Here is a 23,208-nt window from a genome sequence, read left to right as displayed (position 1 = left end):
TTCATTCATTCATATGTTTTAATGAAGCTTGAACACAAACTATTCTCTTACTCTCATCACAGCATCATTGTTTATTGCTCAAAAAGTGGTTTACTGTACTCAAATTTCTGGTGTTTAGCTCTTTCTTGTTTCACTTTTTGCAACTCTTACTTATTACCATAACCATTTTATTATCATTACTTTTGCACTTACTTTTTCTTGTATTTTATTCTTTAACTTTTTCCCCTTCATTGATGATGAACCACCTAAAACTAAATATTTCAAAGATGTATGAGTTACAAACAAAAAAATATGAAATACATTGTCTCTCTAAATATTCCCAAACAATTAATTTCGGTATCACGTTAAATTGTTTCAAACAAATCCACTAAAATTGTTGTTGTGTACGATTTCTTAAATTATTTCTTTAAAATGAATATGCAGATTTGACAAGAATTTATATATGTAACTTTGGAACAAATCCAAAATGGAATAAAAAGACCATTTCCATATTCATTGATGCAAAGAAAGTTAAAAGTAAAGGTATGATTTAAGTGAAGAACTAATATTTAGTAACTATATTTGTCCCGCAAAAGATGCAGTAAATACCAAAGCAGCATTTTAGTCAACACAGCTTGAAAAGGACTTAACAGAATAAAAATATATCTTATTCAGGCAAACCCCCTGTAGCTTTGCTGCCTATCTTTGTCTGCTGTGGAGAACAGCCGGATAAGTTCTCTCTGTGACACAAGATGACTAGGAGGAAAATTTAATTACTTTTCCTTATTAGACACACAATTTTATTCAGCAACATTTTGTAAAGAGTAGCCCTTTTGGCAAAGCTTATTCCTCCCCAAAGCAGAGAGAGACTCTTGCCTCCTCTCTCTGTGATGTTCTGTGATGTCCGTTTCTCTCTTATCACACAGAGGTCTTTTGCTCACAAGACTGTGAATCATTTGAAAACTGCCATTGTTTTCCTCTTTTTGCTCCTCTCCTTCTTTTGTCCTGGCCCCAGGCACAAGCTCTATCATGGATTTAAAGTCACATCTTTCCTCTGGTGTCTTGTTAAATTTCTTGGTTCTCATTTCTGTTTACATCCAACAGTGCGCTCTAGCTCGTTCCACAGACAATTCTGTCTGATCCATACAGTCAGCAGTGACAACTCTACGATGCTAAAAACACATCTGATTTGAAAAACTTTATGGAGATGAACACCTTGGATGGATGACAGAGGTCTGAATCAGTTAGGCGCAAGAAACACTTTTCCACCTTCCCTCTAATTTTTATCTGCTCCACCTCAAAACCGTCTGTCTCATCCACGGTCGCTGTGGTACACCTGTCTACACACTGTGGTAAGTGGCTGGGACCCCCTCTTCCTGCCATGCTGGTCTACAGTGGTGACCTTCAAGCTGACAGGAAGGATGACAGGAAGGAGCTGTTTGGGGCTGACCCCTGACCAGCGCTTGGCTCAGAAGCGGCAGGGCACTCGCTGCCACCAGAGCCAATTAAGGTCCAGGCATGCGGCTGCACACCACAGACCAGGACCTTCCACAGGGTGAGCTGTTGCCCCTAATCTCTTAATACCTCAGCTGCACCTGCAAGGTGACCCAATGCCACCACAAGATGAAATGTACTTACAGTAAACTCCCCCAACTGAATGGAACATTAGCATGTTCTGCAGTTGCAGTAAGTGCTGTGAAGACACTTACATGCATATAGAGAACCATGAAAATGTAGTGTTCTTACTGTGAATCCAGTATGCAGTACTTGGAAAGCTCATTTGCATAGTTGCAAAACTACATTGTCATACAGTCTTGAAATGACAAAAATGACATGTCTGATGTTGAAATGATCCGAAGTTAAAAGAGAAAGCGTTGGAAAACTTTTCAGAACGATAAATCTGCCTCAGCACTTGGCATTGTCAGGGTCTCTCTACATTGACATTTTGATGAAAGTCGCACTGTCAAAGAATAAATCTGACTCATAAAACCAGAATGGCTCATATATTTACAGGCTTTTGTCACAGATCGCTGACCGTCGCCGGCAAACATAATAAAATGAATCCGTCAGAATATTTCTCATTTCCCTTTGAATCATTTTGTTTTTCGTGCGTCTCCCAGAATGATAACTACAGCAGATGTGTCAGTATGAGAGAGCTTCTCCACTCTATTGGTCTGCTTTAGATGAAAATGGATGACTATTATCAAGCAAAACCTCAAAGGTAGCAACTATGCAAACACATCATATGCATCCTATCTTGATTTGATCGCAAGGATTCACTTTGAAGAAGAGAAGAGAAGTCTTTTTGATTTTTTTGGGGGATTTTTCACATATTCTCATTGGAGATACAACCCAACCAAAGGAGTAATATGTACTTTGTAAACATATCACTCATTGACAAGCGATAGGACACTGAATGCATTTTTCACTGAGAAGAATGAACTAAAACTGATAAACAAATCAAGTTCAGCTCTTAAGGCAACCTGATACCACAAAAGAAAAAACACCCAGTGTCACTGCTACATTGTTGAATATATCTTTACTTTGGATGAATATAGTTATTTCAGGTGGTCCTTGTACATTCATAAAGAAAAAAAAAAAAACTGTCACACAAACAGTTATCCACCTATACAGTCAACATTAAGCTTTTAAAATTGGGAAGTGGATTTTATGTTTAATACTGGCCCAGAAGCCTAATTTTGCATGTTTCTAATTTGCTGTGTTTTCAAATGATAATTATCAATCCATATTAAGCATTCAGCCTTAATCACCTAGTGGTTTGTTATTCTCCTCCTTTGTGATTTATTGTAAGAATATATTCATTTACAAACTCTCAAGATACTAAATACAAGAAATAAAAGGAACATTAGAGAGACATTTTGATATGAATTAGTACCTTTTCCCAATCAGTGCCTCAAAATTGATGTTAATTACCTAATGGATTTCAGGAAAAAAAACAAGGGGAAGCATTAAGGTCAACTCTAATGCTTCTAGAGTAAAAAAAATAATTATAAAGTTAATAACATTCATGCTTTTTAGGGAGTACTTATTTGCATTTTAGAGAATCCAATGAACTGTACTTGTTTTAGTAAAAGACAGCCAAATAGCTTTAGTTAGTCAGGCTGACAACTGATTTTATCCTGCTCAAATGTTTTGGCTTAACATATTTTTGTGTGTGTGGTTTTCAGCTCTGCTGCCCAGAAATCCCCACACCACCCAACCCACTCCACCCAAAACGGTTCGTCCAAATGAGAACGAGTAATATATTCATCAGCCCATTAGAGGCTCCTGACAATGCATTAATAGAAGCTGATAAACCCCTTCTAATTCCGTTTTTTTCATGGCTGATAAAATGATGCCACTTGCTCATGGTAATTAATTACTGATATCTGGCAGATTGTAAGTGATGTCTATGCCAAGGAGTTAAGTGTCTCTAGATTCTGTCATCTGCCCACTGGCTCCTTCCCCCACAAAGTTTTAAATTTAAAAAGTGTGAGGAAAAGCAGTGAGTTGGAATTTAAGTGTGTACTTGTGAATTAGACAAAGAGGTTTAGAGGATGTGGCTGTCATTACAATATAGCTCATGTTGTTTACCTTTATTTCTTTGTTATTGTTCCAACCACCAGGCCGCACCTCTCTCCTCTTCTGAGGGTTCTTTAATGTTATGCTGCTCGCTGTGTTGTCTGTGCTCATAGCCAGAATGGATGTCCGTGTTTGGTGAAACGAGGTTCACGTATTAACGCCATTGTAGCTTGGAGTGTGTGAATTAGGAGCTGCCACTCCACTTTTGTTTTATTTTACTTTGCTTTCACTGTGTTTTATAGCGCCGGTTGCAGTGGATGTGAATTTTGTTTGTGTGTTGTACTTGAGTTTGATACCAGATCTGTGTTTTCCTTAGTTGTATGATTTGTTCAGTTTCCTTCAAGCTGGGCAATAAATACCTCATCACCACTAACACATCCTGGATTTTTTATTTCTTTTATGTTACTTCAGCATCCCCTATCATGTTGCATAGTCATATATAATATGTTTTTCACTCCAGTATAATGATATGAGACAGAAAAGAGTCCAAAGTGTTACTCCTCCTATCATAAATCATTTGGTAAATCACCTATATTTTCCACATACTGTAGGTTTCATCCAAGTGTAAAAGTCACCATTGCTGGAAACAGTAGGAAGAAGATAAATGCCCCATGGCAAAAAGAATTGTGTGCACTCATATATGATGTACATGAAATGATGTATGTGCATCCAGTCTGGTTCACTCTGTGCTTGTTGTTTTTATCCTATATGTTTTGACATTTGGCTGTTTGCTATCTGCCTTAAGGCTACGTCAGGCATTACTTAGTTTTAAAAGTCTCTAAGGTCAGTTAAACAAAAAATTTTACATTTTGGGAAATATTTTGTTTGCTTGAGAGTTATCTCATATATGTTCAGGAAACACAAAGCTATTGTAGCTTAGCTTAGCTTAAGGGGGGAAAAAAAAACTAAACACGTAGCTCAATTCTGTCAAAATTCACCTACTAAAATTGACACACCTCCACAACATGTTGAAAGTAGTTTGCTCAATCTACTATACAGTGGGTACAGAAAGTATTCAGACCCCTTTAAATTTTTCACTCTTTGTGTCATTGCAGCCATTTGCCAAAATCAAAAAAGTTCATTTTATTTCTCATTAATGTACACTCAGCACCCCATCTTGACAGAAAAAAACAAATGTAGAAATTTTTGCAAATTTATTAAAAAAGAAAAACTGAAATATCACATGGTCATAAGTATTCAGACCCTGTGCTCAGTATTGAGTAGAAGCACCCTTTTGAGCTAGTACAGCCATGAGTCGTCTTGGGAATGATGCAACAAGCTTTTCACACCTGGATTTGGGGATCCTCTGCCATTCTTCCTTGCAGATCCTCTCCAGGTCTGTCAGGTTGGATGGTGAACGTTGGTGGACAGCTATTTTCAGGTCTCTCCAGAGATGCTCATTTGGGTTTAGGTCAGGGCTCTGGCTGGGCCAGTCAAGAACGGTCACAGAGTTGTTCCGAAGCCACTCCTTTGTTATTTTAGCTGTGTGCTTAGGGTCATTGTCCTGTTGAAAGGTGAACCTTCGGCCCAGTCTGAGGTCCTGAGCACTCTGGAAGAGGTTTTCTTCTAGGATATCTCTGGACTTGGCCATCCTGTCCTGTCCCTGCAGCTGAAAAACACCCCCACAACATGATGCTCCCACCACCATGTTTCACTGTAGGGATTGTATTGGGCAGGTGATGAGCAGTGCCTGGTTTTCTCCACACATACCGCTTAGAATTAACGCCAAAAAGTTCAATCTTGGTCTCATCAGACCAGAGAATCTTATTTCTCATAGTCTGGGAGTCCTTCATGTGTTTTTTGGCAAACTCTATGCAGGCTTTCATGTGTCTTGCACTGAGGAGAGGATTCCGTCGGGCCACTCTGCCATAAAGCCCTGACTGGTGGAGGGCTGCAGTGATAGTTGACTTTGTGGAACTTTCTCCCATCTCCCTACTGCATCTCTGGAGCTCAGCCACAGTGATCTTTGGGTTCTTCTTTACCTCTATCACCAAGGCTCTTCTCCCACAATTGCTCAGTTTGGCTGGACGGCCAGGTCTAGGAAGAGTTCTGGTCGTCCCAAACTTTTTCCATTTGAGGATTATGGAGGCCACTGTGCTCTTAGGAACCTTGAGTGCTGCAGAAATTCTTTTGTAACCTTGGCCAGATCTGTGCCTTGCCACAATTCTGTCTCTGAGCTCCTTGGGCAGTTCCTTCAACCTCATGATTCTTATTTGCTCTGATATGCACTGTCAGCTGTAAGGTCTTATATAGACAGGTGTGTGCCTTTCCTAATCAAGTCCAATCAGTTTAATTAAACACAGCTGGATTCCAATGAAGGAGCAGAACCATCTCAAGGAGGATCAGAAGAAATGGACAGCATGTGAGTTAAATATGAGTGTCACTGCAAAGGGTCTGAATACTTATGACCATGTGATATTTCAGTTTTTCTTTTTTAATAAATTTGCAAAAATTTCTACATTTCTGTTTTTTTCTGTCAAGATGGGGTGCTGAGTGTACATTAATGAGAAATAAAATGAACTTTTTTGATTTTGGCAAATGGCTGCAATGACACAAAGAGTGAAAAATTTAAAGGGGTCTGAATACTTTCCGTACCCACTGTATATGTATATATGTATGTATGTGTGTGTGTATATATATATATATATATATATATATATATATACCAACATCCTCTTCACTTTTCCCTAATTCTTATGTCTGTAATTAATTCTTTCAGCACTGCCAGATGGAGCCTGCAACTACACTAACAAAGCATGTACAGTATACTCTGTAGCAAATGTTCAGTTTCGATATGCCAAGAGAGTCATTTTGTGGAAACTAAATTACGAGCCAAAATTAATTTTGACTTGATTTGCACACAGATCGTACAGCCCGGTGTTGTTGCTCCATTTGGTAGAAAAAAATACCTGAAGTTATTGTGCTCCCTCTGAGCAATACATGCAGAGGATTGTTTTCTTATTTGGAAAATTGAATTGGTAAGTTTAGTTTCGGGGGGGGGGGGGGGGGGGTGTGACATAAATATGTTTTCAATTAGAGAAATGAATGCTAATTAAAGGTAGCTGCACAGGGACCCATGTCAGTATTGGTGTGTTGTCATTTTCTGAAAGCCAGGGGCCCAGATGTTTATGTGCTGACATCTTAGGCCAATATGTACGGAGTAAAACCCCTTATTGCCTTCAAGTGATGACTTTAGGGCTTTAGGGTTGATGTTTTGAGACTTAGGACCTGAGCTTGATGTTTCTGAAACCTGACTCAGTGAACTGAAGGTCTCATGGAAGCATGTTTTTTAGTGGCTGCTGGGAGATGTGAGTGGCACTATTGTCATGCTGACAGACTGGGGAACTCGGGTTGAATGTGTTCCAGGTTTTGAGGCTAGATACATGTACATTCAGTTGGTAGGGCAGAGAGATGATTTTGATTCTTAGCCTCACCCTCTGTAGGCCACGGAGCACAAGGATCAGTCTAAGTTAATGGCAAGACACAGAGCAGCAGATGGTAAGGGAGGCTAGCTGCATAGCACAAAGGATGCAAGTTTTGAGGAAAAGTTATTGGGTGAGATTTCTACAGTCTGCTACGATACCTTTGGTGATTTCAAAATGCTGAGAGCTATAGATGACTAAAGTCTGGTAAAAACCCACAGAATCATGAGTAAAGTTTCCCTGTTTGCAAAATGAAACACTCATGAGACTTAAAGCTAGGAGTCCTGAGCAATATAACTGTGTTCACTGAAGGTGTTTATGCTCTTATTTGGAGAGGCGGTGGGTAACTCAAGGGCAAGCTGGTGTATATGTGTATTTGTGTGTGTTTCTGTATACTGAGCAGTGGATGCATTATAGAATACAGTGCATGAAAAAGCACTTTACACTAAATCACATTTACAAAGGTGTTTACAGGAGGCTCAGTAATGTGGAAGTAAAGGAGTAGTCAAGAAAATGTGTCCTTTAAGGAGAGAGCTGGTAAACTTCACTCAGAAGTGAGATTTCAAAATAACCTGACAGGGGAGAATTATATTTTTTGTCCATGTCTGGTTTTGTTTAATAACAAAGTGGTACAAATGTGGAACTCAGAGAAATGGCTAATTTAGAATATTTATATGGTGTGATCACAGAGTTATTAAAATTAATGAGTGAATGCTACAAAGCTAAAACTACTGTGAAAAAATCATGTTCTTTAATTAGCATGTTGTCTGTTTTTAGATATTTCTACTGGTTTTCCTGACACTGATAACATTTCACTGCTCATGGCCAAAACACACCTATAAAATCAGTTTGACTTGCTGGTAGGTGGAATTTCTCTTCATACAGAGTCAGGCTAGTGCTTTCCCCCTGCTCCCAGTCCTTATGCCAAGATGGTCAGCTCAAGGTCCTTATGTAGCAGAGTCAGAGTCATATTAATTCTCTCATCTACCTCTTGGCACAAAAGTGAATACATATATTTACTAAAATGTCTAACTTTGCTCTGGTATGCTTGTTAGCTTATGGTGGTTAATGATAGCTAATTTTACGCTTTATCACTAGTTGAGGACTCTTCTGATGTGCTACTGTTATATTCCAACATTTTTCTGTAAACGTCACCTGTGGAGCCCTGTGATAGACTGGTGACCTGTCTAGGATGTACCCTGCCTCTTGCCCAGTGCCAGCTTTGATTGGCTTATTTCCCCTCTACAGGAAAAGCAGCATGGATAATGAATGGGTGGATGTCACCTGTGACCGCGGTGACTACTGTTCAGTCAAAGTAACATAGCTGAGTGCAGGCTCATATTTTGTCCTTCTCTTCCAAATGGGTATAGATTTGCTTTTGGGGAGTGCCGAAAAAAGCCTTCAACCCACTTTGTCTGTTGTTGGCTATTTTGCGTGATAGTCAAACTGTAATGATATAAACAGTAATCTTCTGGCAGTCACTAGCGCTGATAATTACACTGCTCCAATAATAGGCAAGGATTACGAGGCAAATTGACACAAATGTTGATGTCATTGCCACCATACATCTTGTCAAGCAATTTAAAGTTGATGTTTTTCATCAACACCAAGATGAAATCAAACAGCTTCCATAGCCACTACCAGTCTTAATGTCATTATTTATGGCAAAACACAGTGTGAGTAACTCAACTTTGTCATACAAATATCTCACCACAAGTTCAGGATTTGTTTGGAAACAAATTTCTTTTCTGGATGTGAATTTGGATATTTTCCTCATTTCATGTTTTGTGTGTAGTTTTGTAAGACCAACAGCAAAGTTTTAAATCTGAGGGGCACTAGAATTTGTCTGAAACATTTCTGACTATAGTTCTTCTCTTGAACTTTAACAGTGATCCCTGTATTCTCACGCTGATCTGTTTTTATCAAGGGCAAACAGTGTGTCTTCCTGCACAGGGACAAAACACACAGCATGTTGCACAATGTAAGCCTTTGGAGTCGCCCAGCATGTACCTCTCCATCTATGTCTGACACACAGCTTGGTGGCTTCATAGAAAGAATGATACAGTGCTAGCTGCTGTTCCTTTCTATACTTTCACTAACCCTCTACAGGTTAGTTTTGGAGACACAAGAAGAGAAGAACAAAAAGGCCAGAGTTTGAAAAGTTACAAATCCTTCATCTGTTTGTCTAGATCTGTGGGAAGTAGAGAAGAATAGTGCAAGCTGAGGACAGAGCTCTGATATTGGATCACTGACAGAGATGTCCTGCCCTTAGTAATACATATACCTCTATATGCAACAATTTGTTCTTTTAAGTCCTGTCTCTTAAGGATAATTCTCCATTTGGACTTTCTTAGTTCTGTACAATTAAGTTTCTTAATAGATGCACATATCTCATATTTACATGATATATGTGTATTTAATACCTTTGGAGGTATTATTAGAAAAACTAAAATGCTGAGAGACCTGGGTTGTGTTGCACAACAATTTTAGATTATCTGTCACGAATGTGATGTTATTAAAGGTTTTCAAAAGCTGAACTTAATGGAGCGATGGAATAGGATGAAAAGGGGGAAAGTAAATGGAAAACCAGCATGGTGAGCTTGTTGATTAATAGATTTCTGGATTCAGCAAACAATTATTGAAAGTGTTAAATCAGGGATAAATTAATAGAAAAGTTGGCAGAAGAAATCAGGCAAATGCCAGAACTGAGAACCTGTTGTTTGTTTATTTAGGGATTGTAAATGTGAAAAACATGGTAGATTTAATTTGTCTATGAGTAAGAGTATCCGTATGCTACTGCATACTGAAAAACAGAGAGAGGTGGATAAAGATGGCAGGATCTGTGAATATTGGGAGCTTAGTGAGGGGGGGAAACTAAATCAAAACTTTATTCTCTACCTTATGTCATGATTTGCAACAAACTTTTCTTTTAGAGTTCTGGGTTCAGATTTTGTTAGATGGCTGTATGGATGGTGTAGGAGAAGTGTAACACTTCACTAAAACCACATGTTTTAGTATATATATATGTGTACGTACGTACAATTGTATGGGGAGGGACCCATGTGTGTGTTCCCAGTGTTTGTCTTTGCCTTAGTGTTTCAGCTATTCCTGTTTTCCTTGTGTGAATCAGTTTATCGATGTACCTTTTAGACTCAGCTTCTTTTTTGGACTTTGTCTTTGCATCTGTTTCCTCAGGATTGTTTGCTCTAAGCGCTCCTGTTTGGTATTGACCTTAGTTTGGACTCTGACTTCACCTTCTGTTATCCCCTGCTTGGGATTTGTTCACCTGGTTTCTGAATGAGCCTTGTTTTGCTGTTATAAATAAACTGCTTGGATTTATCTGCCAGCTTGTCTGCCAGTCTGAATTTGGGTCTGTTTTCTTTGTTTGCCTTTTCCTACAGAAAACCTGACGGGAAATGACATTTTTGTTACCATTTTATAGTATTTGTGTAACAATTGCCCTTAGTACTTTGTTTGTCACCTATGTTTTATTTTTATTAACCATGGCTTTGAAGGGGTGGCAGTATCGCTCAGTCTGTCCACAACTTGGGTGGATTCCCAGAAAATTTTGAACAGACATTTATGGTGATCACATGATGAATCCTATTTACTTGAAATGCCATACTTTGCTTTTTTTCTGTTTTTTTTTTTTTTGCAGCTGTTGGTATGCTTTTGCTAAGCTAACATTAGCTTTTTAGCAGCAGGAGGAAAAACAGAGAAGGTATCAACTTAATGCAAAAACCAATATAATGTACTAAAGACTTGTTTAAAATATTTAGTGATTGTATTTCTATTCTACTACCACAAAACTTTGCAGGACAGGCAACTGAAATTATTGTTGTTTCGTTTTCTCAATTCATGAATATTATACTCTCTAACGTGTCATGTTGTCTTACATGATTGAATGCAAATTTGTCAAGCAAATAGTAGAAGTGCAGTGGCAGAAAGACTGATACGTGTATGATTTCTTGGATTTTTGTCAGCATCCCCTCTGCAGCTCACATGCTAATGCTATTTTGAGAGCAGAGATTACACTGAAATGTTGAAAGGTTGACAGCCAAAACAGACAATTATATTAACTGGCCCCTGGCCCTCTGTCAGTATCAAGAGTGGCCCTCAGGCTAAACCGTTTGAGAATCTTGAGTGTGATAAAGCAAAAAAAAAAAAAATGTGTATGTCGTGATTAAAATTGCAAGTGTCTGTAAGTATGAGTTTGTCTGTGTGTGTCTGTGTGTGTCTGTCTAATTTCTCTCTACATCTACAACAGTGCAATGAGTACAGCTGAGCTGTCAGATGCTTCGTCGTTTAGGAGAGTTCTTCAGAGTTCAAGTGAATACCTTAGCATAGTTCAGTGCTTATAATGAATGATCTGTCAATTATCAAGACCCAGAAGATTCTTTGTTTGCCCTTATGTCTCATTTAAAAGTCCTCAAATGCAGCATGTCTCCCTGTGCTCCCTGGAAATAACCCCTCGACAAGTAATTGGGGGACTAGTTAGAAACTCAGAAGCATGTGTTGGTTCTAGCATCAGCAACCAAGCCACTACTTTCACTAACTCCCACTCTCATTCAATTAATTATGGCCTTGAGAGCTGAGTGGGAGCTAAAAGCAACTTAAGACTGACTCATGCTTTTGTTTCCTTGTTCCAGAGATATATCTCCAGGTTAACATCCCTCTGAGGACATACTGCAAGCTATACTGTCTTTGCTTTAGGTCTCAATGTTTACATTTGTGAAGCTTCAGCAGGAAAGTGCTGTGATGGAGGTAAAGGGTGGGGTGGTGGGGGGCTATAAACAGAGCCACCGTAAACTCATTTTTTAATTGTGTCTTCACTTCTCACCATTATTTGTGCTGATGTCCTACATTCAACTACAGGCTTTTACTGTATGTTATTGTAGTGCTCAGCAGTCTGAAAATAAGCCTGTCTGAATGCTGCAATTTGCAAACTCGTAAGATTCTAGTCCATGTCTACTCTTGTTATTCTATTCATGATCAAAGGACGTTCAAAGATGAGCTCTCTACAAGTAGTTTAATACTGGAAACCGCTCAAAGTACAAATTTATATCATTTCATTTTTGCAAATTTTTTGAGTAGCGATGGATTGTAGTGTTTTTCTCTTCTTTACTGTACATGGATATACCTTATCACTGTAATGTGAGACTCTCACACTAAGCACCATACATGGCAGGCAGAAAACGACAAGAGCAGTATGTGTCTTCACATGTGGCAAGTGCTCACAAACCCAGTGTATTTTTGTAAGTGCATCATAAATCTTTCACAAAAAGAAATGTAAGTCAAGTGATGACTTTAAAGTACATCACTATCCTTAATAACCAGTTTCTCTGTCATCAAAAACATACAGACTGAATATACAGAATCAAAGAGCAAAGGAGGAGCGACAGATGTGGCACTGCCATATGTGAGTTTATTTATACACTGATTTTCTGCTGCAACATTAGCACATGAATAATGTAGTTTGTTTTGTTTGCTGCTGTGTGAATTATTGATATAATGTGTGTTGATGTGTATGTTTAAATGCAGCATATTGATACATCTTCAATTTCTCAAAATGAAAACTGAAAAATCTTTTTCTTATAATCAATTTCTGGGCTTAGGTAAATTAAGTAAATGATCAGTGAGTGAAGAGGCTTTGGTCACATGGAAGTTCACTGTGTAAATCTGCATTTGTCAAACCATGGATTCGATGTATTGGATCCTGGGAAGACCGTCAATGTAATGTGGGGAGATACTGTCAAACATACTGTTGGTCTTTTGCCACTGGAGCGACAGAAAGTCTGGTGGATCTTTGACAGTCGCTACAGCACATTTATGACCTGTACAACTGCGTGTACTGAGCTAGCCACTCCATTAGTACATAATCCTGCTGTTTGTTGAAGTTATCAGTTCACTAACTGTTAACTGTTTATAAGCCCTACTGTCTTAATAAGCATTGAATACAGCAGAGTTATGAGTGGTGTTATATGTGCTGTGCAAACTGAAGGAATAAGTCTCATTCATATACGGTGTGACTTTTCAGCTCTTATCTGGCTTGATAGTTCTAGTCATCAGCAGGCGGGCTGAGGCGAGAATTAGCCAGTGTTCTGCTCAGTATATTTGGTGTAGCAGCTGCTATCACTTGACTGTCGAAATAGGACTCAGCTTATTACTTCACGGGCCAGATGACTTTCACATCCAAGCAAAAGGGAAATCTGCTTTTAGTACTATTTAAGAGGTGGAAACTACGGGTGTTTTATTGGGACTGGCCACCAGATGGTGCCTATTTGTTTGACTGAGAACTGTTAGTCGCTCTTATAAACCATAAGACAAGTCTTCAGAATTTCTTGTTTCTGTCTACATTGCATGCTGCCTGCAAGGCCTTAAGTGTTTACACTGGGAAAGTGGCACAACATAAAAAGATACCTCTTAATTTAAAAAAAAAAAAATTAACTCTTCATGATTTAAAAATGTATGACACAAATAGTAATAACTGACCTTGTCTGCCGTTAGAGTTGTCCAGGCATAGGTTTTAAAGTCTCCTTATACTGGGGGTCTATGGGGAAGATTTTGGACCGCAGAGAATTTTTTTTTTTTTTTCCATAGTACGGTTGGCCACTGGGACCAATTAGCAACAAGCCTGGCTTGCTGCAACATATTCAGCTCTCTTAATACATTCTTGTGGGAAACAGTTAGCTTGGCTCTGTCCAACATGAAAAAAAATATGGTTAACAACTCTTATAAAACTCACTAATTAACATGTTGTATCTTGTTTGAAATAGAAACGTGAAAACAACAATTTGCGGGTTTAGGGGGAGTTATATTGTGTAGCTATTTCTTGAAAGACATTATTTTCTGCCAAGACTGTGTACAGAGGCTACAGTTACCGTACTTGTTGCCAAATATGGTCCCTTGAGCACAGGTTTTGCTATAGGTCGCTGTACGTACATTAACTGGCAATCTCGAGGTTTTGATATGCATTCAGCAAGTAATCCTCATGCTAAGCTAACTTAAGTATGTCCTCTCTTTATTTAATGCGCCAGCATGAGATTGATATTATTTTTCTAATCTCACTCCCTAAGAGAAAGCAAATAAGTGAAATCCCAGATGTTTAACTATCCTTTTAATGCAGAGTTATAAATGAGCAGGGTTTTGTAAAGTGGTGAATTCTGCAGCATATTGTATTGTATTTATTTTGTGTTGTAATGTCCAGTATGCTCCTTTTTTAAAAAAAAAAAAAAAAAAAAAAATTTAATTGGATCTTGATGTATTTTTATATAGCAATCATGAAATGTCTGAATACAGTCTAGCACATTAGATCACTTTTGCAAATGAACTATATTATTTTGAAAATTGCAGGGTGCACCAAAGCTGTAATGCACTTATGCGTAGCACCCATTTTTAAATTGCATCTTTTTTTTTTTTTTTTTTTTTTTAATTTGATGATTTTCTTTTGTTTGAATTTTAATTAATCTTCAATTATACCATACAGAATAAAAAGTCTTTCTCCTCCCACAACAATCTGGTGCTATAACAAGCAGTCAGTGTGTTATTAGGTTAAGTCATGTTGGTGGTCTTTATTGCACCCCCCTGGCAGATCATTGGTGGTTTCATTGTATAAAAACACATTTTTGCTGCAATATGTTGGATTATTTAATGCAACTATTGTGGTTAAAATGTCAGGGGAATAGAACTAATCCTCACAGGAACTTTGCTGATAAAAGCAGCCATTTTCAGAGAAACTGGTTCATCTTCTTCATAAATGTTTGGACAAGTAAATCACCACAAAAAAAAGTAAGCTATTCCTGAGCCCTGCTTCTCTTTAGCTTCTGTGTTCTGTGTTATGTGCTTCTGGTTATTGGAATGGGGGAACTGGTATTAAATGCCAACCAGTACACAATAATATCCGGATTAACAGCATACTTCAGTGTGTAAGTGTGTTTGTGAATGAGTCTGTGCGTTCCATAAATTGTGTAACCACTATGAACCCTATTTGCTCTAGTTTTCCAATTAAAATGGAAGAAATTACTAAGGTAAAACAGAGACAAGCTTCCTTATGTTAGAGATCATGCTTTTTAAACTGGAAGCTTTGCATTTTGGCTAAGATGCAGTCATGCTGGTTATTGGGTTTTCCTACCTAAATTACATTATTGCTTGTTGAGACTGAAAGCTAATTCTTCTGCTTGGAAACAGCAGCTGACAATAACAAGCTCATCACATGGTCCACACTACAGTGGCTGCTCTGGTGCTTTCAACCAGATGACATGAGCTCCCCCATTATGTACATCAAGTATGTTTTATTCTAATTACTTGTCCCCATTTCAAGAATACACATTGAGTCTTCACATTTAAACTATCATAAGTTAAAAGTCCTTACCTGCTTAGAAAATATGAAATTTCAGGGTCTATCTTAATATTTACTGTAAGAGCATGAGAGAGCATCTTATCACCTAACTTCCAGCAAAGAAGGAAAATCCTTGTATTTCCAAATCTACTATAATCTAAAGTATAGCTTTAGTTCTGGTCATAGATCAGTTTTTGTCCTTCAGCACTATAGTTTAACTGCTCTATTCACAAATTTCAGATCACACTGTGGTTTTTCTGATGACATCTGTGCTGTGAACACTAAAAATGCTTCAGTCTCAACGGCAAAGTCTAACAAAACATTTATATTATAGAAACACAGCCCCTGTTAGTCATTCGAAGCCTGAGCTGATCAGCACTCACATTCTGCTAAACAGAAATGCTGATAAAAGCAGAGAGGGAAAATGTGTCCAGATTCTGTAAGTACTCAGGAGAGGGACTCACACAATGTACATGCAAAAAATAAGTAAATAAATAAATTTAAAAAACTGACTGCAGTGCTGACTAATGAGAAACAAATGAATTCATTGAGATAAATTGTTCATTAGTGTTTGCCATCGTAGTTTGTTTGGGATTTGAAAAGTTCAGTGCAATTTGTGTTTACAGAATTAATGGTTTCATCAGTCTAATTCTACCAGGAGGCATCATTATTATTCCTGCGCCGTAAGGTAACTCTGACAGATACAGACTATCACAACAGTGGATCTAAAAATTTTGCATGGTGTAGCAAAGGGGCAGAAAGAGGTTTTGGCAGTGGCATGGGAGGGCGATATCTAGAGGTTTGCCATCATTAAATGTTTATATAAACCCAACACAAATGTTTAATATCCCCAATTTACAATAGAAAACAGACAATAACTAGAGCACATTATTTGGCCATATTATTTTATGGTGTGTTACTACACTGGAATTTATAAGAACAGTGAATAAAAATATACTGTGAGGTCCAGCTGGGAGTGCAGCAGTTTGAGTCTCCCTGGCTCGTGTGTCTCAGCGTCACTCCCTGGCTCTGTCCCTCATTCTGATTCTGTTTTATCCTCATCTTCATCCCTCACATTTGTTTCTTCTTCTTTCATGTCCTCATCTCTTTCCTCTGAGAGAAGGTGTGTATGCTTCTGTTATTTTGCCTATAGCTTAATTGATATTAATGGGGTAGACAAAATAATAGAAACAGTAACAGTAATCATACAGTTAAATAGACACCTCTCTAAAACTGAATCAGTATCACCATCATGTAGGGAGGATATATTGCAGGACTGTTATATCAGGCTGCATTAGTTGTAGCTGAGTGTATATTTACTATCTCATAACATTATGGATTTGAAACATGAATTCAGTTATTTGAGTTTGGTGCAGTTGGTTAAATTTCACATGCTTGGACGTTCTGACTACAGATTGAGATGCAGCAGTTCCCAGCTGCTTCTGTCCTCTGCACCGCAGCCTGGCTCGTAGGGAGCCAACACCGCTGTGCAAATTTAGTGACATAGTTAAGATTTTTAGGGACTTAAGATGGTATTTACAATTATTGACTTTCTGTCCATTTCTTCTTTGTTTCAACATTTTGAACATCTCAAGGTATATTGGTGATTTGTGAAAGTTGGAAATGTACTGGGATGACAAAGTTGGAATCCAAATGTGGATCGCTCCTCGTCTTTTACGATAAAATCCTTGCCTTCACTACGAGGCCAAAAGAGAGGCTTGTTTGATTCCCAGCTTATTGTGTTGCATTAATGTGTTAACCTTTTAAATCTTATGGTGTTGATATTATGTGTCATGTAAAAGCCCAACTTGCGACAAGCGTTGAGAATTAGTAATAGCTATAAATTCTCTGTACAGCGCATTCTTTGTATTGAAACTATGTTAAACTGTATCATAAAATTCTAATCTAATCTTCTATTTAAAAAAGAAAAATGTCTGTTTGAAGCAAGGTCAATTAGCTTTCCTTTAAAGTGAAACTTGAAGGTTGGCAACCTGCAATATGTGGGAAAATCATGTAGAAGCTACATTTCAGATGAAAATGATGAAACAGCTGTGTGCACTGAAGTAACTGTAGCACCTGCTCCTCGTACACAATCCCAAAGTCTCCATCACCTCATGAGCTCCATTATATAGTCAGTGACATAGGGTTAGTGTTAGGCTTAATCTGTCTGTCTAAAATAAAGGCTGTACATGACCACATTTATGGATGCAGATGCACCAGGGGAGTGAGGTCTCTTTGTGTTCAGGAACATTCCTCATCCTGTCAGAAAAAGTGGATTTCATGGAGTTTCTGTGACATGCACAAAACAATAATTCACTACAATGAAAAAAGACAAAAAATTGATCAGTCTTCTTACCATCTGCTAATTCATAGCTCACAAAGGCAGCAACAACTGCCTTTTGTATGTAAAAAAAAAATAAAAAATTTATGGCTATTGCTCAAAATGTCTGTATTTTTCCTCTGAGGTTCTGAGATTTTTTTCTCATAAAACATTAAAAAAAAATTGTGCATTCACTTGTTAAAATGTTAAGTACACATGTAGTAAAAAGTTTGACCTGCAAGTTGCACTTTAAGTTTCTTTGTCTCACCATAAGAGGTGGAGCTAATGCACATCAAGTCCTACATTTATCAGAGGAAATAGAGGCAGGTCACCCAGTCTTTATAAACAGCAGGATAGATGACACAGCGAAGCAATTGCCTGTAAGATCACAAGCCTCCCCCCCCCCCCCCCCCCCCCCCCCCCCACACACACACACACACACACACACACACACCCACTATGGCACCTATTCAACTTCCAAGTGTGTGTCAAACAGAGGAACCGACAGCTTGACAACAAAGCTTTCATCTCATACCCCAATCTCTCCACAATCAACCATGAGAAAAAAAAAAAAAACAATTAGACGCAGTATTGAGAATGTGAAGCCAACCTCTTAGATGAGGCTGCCTCTGTAGGTGCCCTGCTAGTTAAACATAGCCCAGCAGCCTCTCACATCCCCATTTAGACACGATTTTGTCACTTGGGAGGAGGTCGTCCCAGTGACAGTGATGAGGACGCCCAGACAGCAGACACGCTGTCAGCACTCGTTAAGGTCAGCTCATTAAAGAATGAAATAAATAAACTGGTAATGGAAAGTGTTAGAGAGGAGACGTCTCTGTCTCTTCGCGCTCTGAGGAAGAATCCAGCGAGGGAGATGGATTGTAGCGATTGAGCTGTGAACCTGTGCGACACAGCTGCGTTTTCTGCAGCTAATGATTCTTTACAGAAAACGGATCAGAGCTGAAGCACTTGTCATGTGTCACAGAGCCATACAGCTGCTCCCCCCACACACAGCAGCCAACTCTGAGTCTGCTACAGATCAGAAGATGCTGTGGTGGAGGAGAGCAGGGTAGAGATTTAGTAGGGTGGAGGCATGGCCTCAGCTAAAGACACTGATGCTCACTGATCATAGTCAGAAACATGGTCTATTGGAGATGAGAGGACAGACACATACACACACAGATGCTGTGGAGACAGACAGACCTTTAAAAGTTTGACGTAAAGCCGTCAGCTGTCTGTCACTCAGAGCTGGCAGACTGCTGATTTTTTTAATGTTTTTTTTTTTTTTTTTTTTTTCCTGAGAGGTTGCACACATACCAGGAAAACACACCACAGCACCATAACTTTATTTTCCTTCCTCATTTGAGGAAAGAAAAGTTTTCTCATGGTGCTCTTATGTAGGAGAGGGTTACAAGAAGTCCTGATTGCTGCCAATAAAAATCTACAAAACACTCAAAAGAGTTTCACTCCAGAAACATCTGCTGGATTTGTCTCTGTGGTCACTGGCAAAACGTCAAATAGGAAGCGAGTGAGAATGAGGGGAAAAAATAAAAGCTGTGATCTGGGTTCAAAATTTGGCATCCAAGGTGGCACAGAACAATGTGTATAATAACACATAACACATTCAGCTCTTAACAGGCTGAATGTGCAGGGCTGACGATTGAGCACTCAGCAGTTTGTCTCTTGTTAAACAAACAATAAAAACACGGACTGAGAGCTGTCTAATCGATATAATGGTTGCTTTATGGGGGCTAAAGAATTACAGTGTATTTGTTTTTAAAGCAAAAACCAACATTTTATGGATTTGATGTATGATGAGTACAATAGACAGATTTTGGTGCAACTTTTCACAGATTTATTTCTGACTTGATGGGAACACTACACCCTTGGAAAAAAAATCAATATTTCAGCTCAGCAAATGTCCTGAACAGAGTTATTAATGTCTGACTGGACTGAGTGTTGTGAATATACAACATTCCATTTGTCATTTTGGTTATTAATGCTATTAGTCCACCATTCTTCAGCTGAAGAGTTTAACTGAGTGGAGGTAACGCATATTCAATTCCATCCATTTGTTCATTGCCATCCATCTTTCCACAGTCTCAAAAATCAAGACATTAGAAACTGAGCTCTGCTTTCCTCAGGCATCTGTGCTGCCATGTTGCAAACTTGTCTTCCTGCACTTGTTTGGTCCCTTTGGAATAAATTTTACTTTTATTTAAGTGAGACAGGGAGGGAATACATAAAATCGTGGCTGGTGTGTACACACATAAATTCAAAATCCAAGCAGGTGCTAGTCCACTAAAGTAATTACAGTAAAAGCAGAAAGTTGGACTGTTCATGGTTTTCTGATGGACATTTGCAAATGGCCAGTCCTGCAAATGTTGGCAACACTGACACTATGGATATTGTTCTGACATCCATCTTAATATTTGTTGTGTTCATGTTTGTAAAGCTTCACTATTTCAGTTACAACTCTCTTTGTTCTAAGTCTAAAATTTGCAATATCCTTTTCCATCAAAATCATAATGGTATTGTTTTTGTCACATACCATAAAAGGCATTTAGTCTGTTTTACACATGAAAACAAGTTTAGCTGTCACAAGCACTATTACACTGTCTGTACAAATGTTGTCTAGTAGTTTCTGTGGCACCAGAGGAGCTTTCTATAGGCTGAGTAAACTTATTCTAAAATACTCATGAAAGATATCGTGACTTGTCTCAGTTCAGACTTGCATTATTTGCATTATGGGAACTGTAGGAGCCAGTGTATTCACAGTTTGCCACATACTAAGGACTAAAGTCAGGCTATCTTTGCCTCTACTGTTTCAGTTTCATCCATCAATTATGTATTTCTGCTCTCCAGGGTCCTGGTCGGGGAGGGGCAAGGACCCTGGACAGGTCATCGGTCTATCACAGAGCTGACACAAAGAGACTGACACCTGGTGTCACCAATTAACCTTATAGCAAACTGTGTATTGTTGTACTGTGGCAGGAAGTCAGAGTATCTGGAGAGCATGAAAACTCCACACAGAAAGGCAGTGGGTTGTCCAAATCCAAAAGATGTGTGATTTACAGATGGATAGATAGATAGAAAGATAATTTATTAAGTAATACAAGCACTGAGACAGTCAGAAGTGCTCCTACTCCTACATCCTTTCCTTGTTAATTCCTTCCAGCAGCACCTGTCAGTACTTCCACTCCTATTTCTCATCAGGAGGGATGTCTTTCGATTCTCCTTCCACCAAAGCCCCATGACAAGAGGAAAGTAGAGGGAACAGTGATCAATTTCAGATATGGCCGGAAGCACAGGGTTTACTAACAAAAGAGATTTCATGCGCTGTTAAGACTATTGAAGTGGCCAGTGGATTAGCTCACACTTCACATTAACCCTGAAACTTGATGACAAAGACCCACTTAACAAATGCCTCCCAACCTACACCGTTTGGGTCCACTTAGGCTTTGATAGCATCAGTGGTAATTGAGCCACTTCAGAGGCGACAAACAGTGGCATTTAGGAGACCCAGATGTTTAATGCAGGGCAATCCAAACACATGTTAACAGTGGCAGTGTGCTCTGAGTGCAGGTGTCCCTCGGAAGCATATGGCTGAGGTTACTGTCGGGGCATTACTTGATCGAGAAAATGGGGAAGGTTTTTAATTCCTGCTGAAAATAATTCACAGATAGCTGTCAGAGTGTGAAAGGCAACATTTATAAGATCATTGTCTTTCTCTTAACCTTTTTTAGATCTCCCCAGTGACCATTTTTGATCACATGTGTGATGCAGGTCTTTGAATCAATGTCTGTTTTAAAGAAGAAGCATTAACCAGAGGTTATAGATCCACTTAATTGGATTTTTCTGACTGAAGTAGGAGCTAATTATCTGAAAACTGGCCAGACTTTAAATACATCCATCACTAGATGCTCTTCCCCCTGTAGATGGAAAAAGGACAGAAAGGCTATTTGCATTATTAATTTGACTGCTGTATGACAAGTCATTTCTTTCCAGATAATGAAGCACATGTAATGTGGAAGGTAACACTTTCACTGAAATGTGATAAATGGTTTGCAGCTTGTTTTGAGTGTGAGGAACTTAAAATAGTTTCCAAACGCCCTTCTTATTTGCAAGAGCAGCACTTACAATAACAGAGAATATTTCTTACAGTGTTTTCAGGGCACATCATCATCCATCACTGCTATGTTACAATGAGGACTGACTGTGTAATTTGTTTGCTTTGTTTGCTGACAGCAGTTGTTTGCTGAATCTCGTGTTCCCTTGGAAAAATACAGCAGGGAGGAAAAGGAAAAACAGAAACAATTTCAGAAACTCGACTCTGCTTTCATCGCTTTTTCTCAGCCTTGTTTTGTCCTGTCTTTACTATTCAGTATACACCCACAAAATGCAGTGTGACTCCAACAATGAATAAATGCAGTGTTTTTTTTTTTTTTCTTTGGATTGTTAGGTTTAATGTATTCACTGAAACTATTGCTTCTCAAAAATGTGTTATTCACACTGGCGTGATTGAAAGGCTATTTAACGCAGCACTATAAGCTCTGAGCCGCATATGTACCAGCTTTTGTGATCAAATTCTTAACCGATTCATTAAAATAATTTAAATTTCAATCAAACTCATAATTCAAGAGGTTCTCAGTTTTTTCAGCATCCTTTGAACAGGAACAAATCTCTAGTTAATATATGTGCAATCAGTATGATTAACTGATCTACATATTCATTTCTTAATACTAATGCTTTCAGTGCTTCACTGAGCTAATGTTAATTCATGAGGTTATAGAGAACATTTTACCTGACATGGAAGTCAAACTGAAGTGAGATCTACAAAATTTCTGCTCATACACAACTTCTGCAGCCCGTTTCAGTACAGAGACATGTTTTTGATGTTGAGCAGTACAATGGATTTGAAATGAAACAATTTCGCTAAAGTTGAAGTGCTGATTGTCATCTTTTATCTGATAGTTTGTGAATCCACGTCACATAATGAGTACAGGATTTCTACCCATTTTTAAACCTAACCCACCACTTTTAAAAGACAGACACAATGTGAATAAGTTTCTATAACAACTTAAAGGCCTCCTATGGAGTCTTTGTGTATTTCACTAAATGCATGTGTTTCCTTGAGACGTAATATAAAACAATGTGAAAATTGGCAAGTCTTTAATTTAAGTAACTTGAATATCTTGGCTTTCCTGGTATGTTGCTACTTTTTTTGTTGCATTTGGTGGCAACACCAACCATCAATCAGTGGAAATGTTAGAAACTGTTGGTGGAGATAGAAGAAAACACAGGGATTTGCTCATTTAAACATTGTAGCACAGCACCACAGCTCATTTTCACTAGCAAGAACCACTTCTTCACAGAAATCAGATTTCCAACTAACACTCAGTGTTACTGTTCCTGAAGCATGACCACAGTCATTGGTAATTCTGTTTTTCATTGCACTCCCTAAACCTAAGGAGTTATTTTAAGTCAAAATGTGATATTTCCCTAAATCTAATAATTTCTCATTCTCATGCAAAAAATACGCCTTAACCATGAATCACAAAATCCTT

This window comes from Mastacembelus armatus, chromosome 7 (genome assembly GCF_900324485.2).
Source record: "Mastacembelus armatus chromosome 7, fMasArm1.2, whole genome shotgun sequence".
NCBI classification, from domain to species: Eukaryota; Metazoa; Chordata; class Actinopteri; order Synbranchiformes; family Mastacembelidae; genus Mastacembelus; species Mastacembelus armatus.
Note: the sequence above shows the minus strand (reverse complement) of the source record.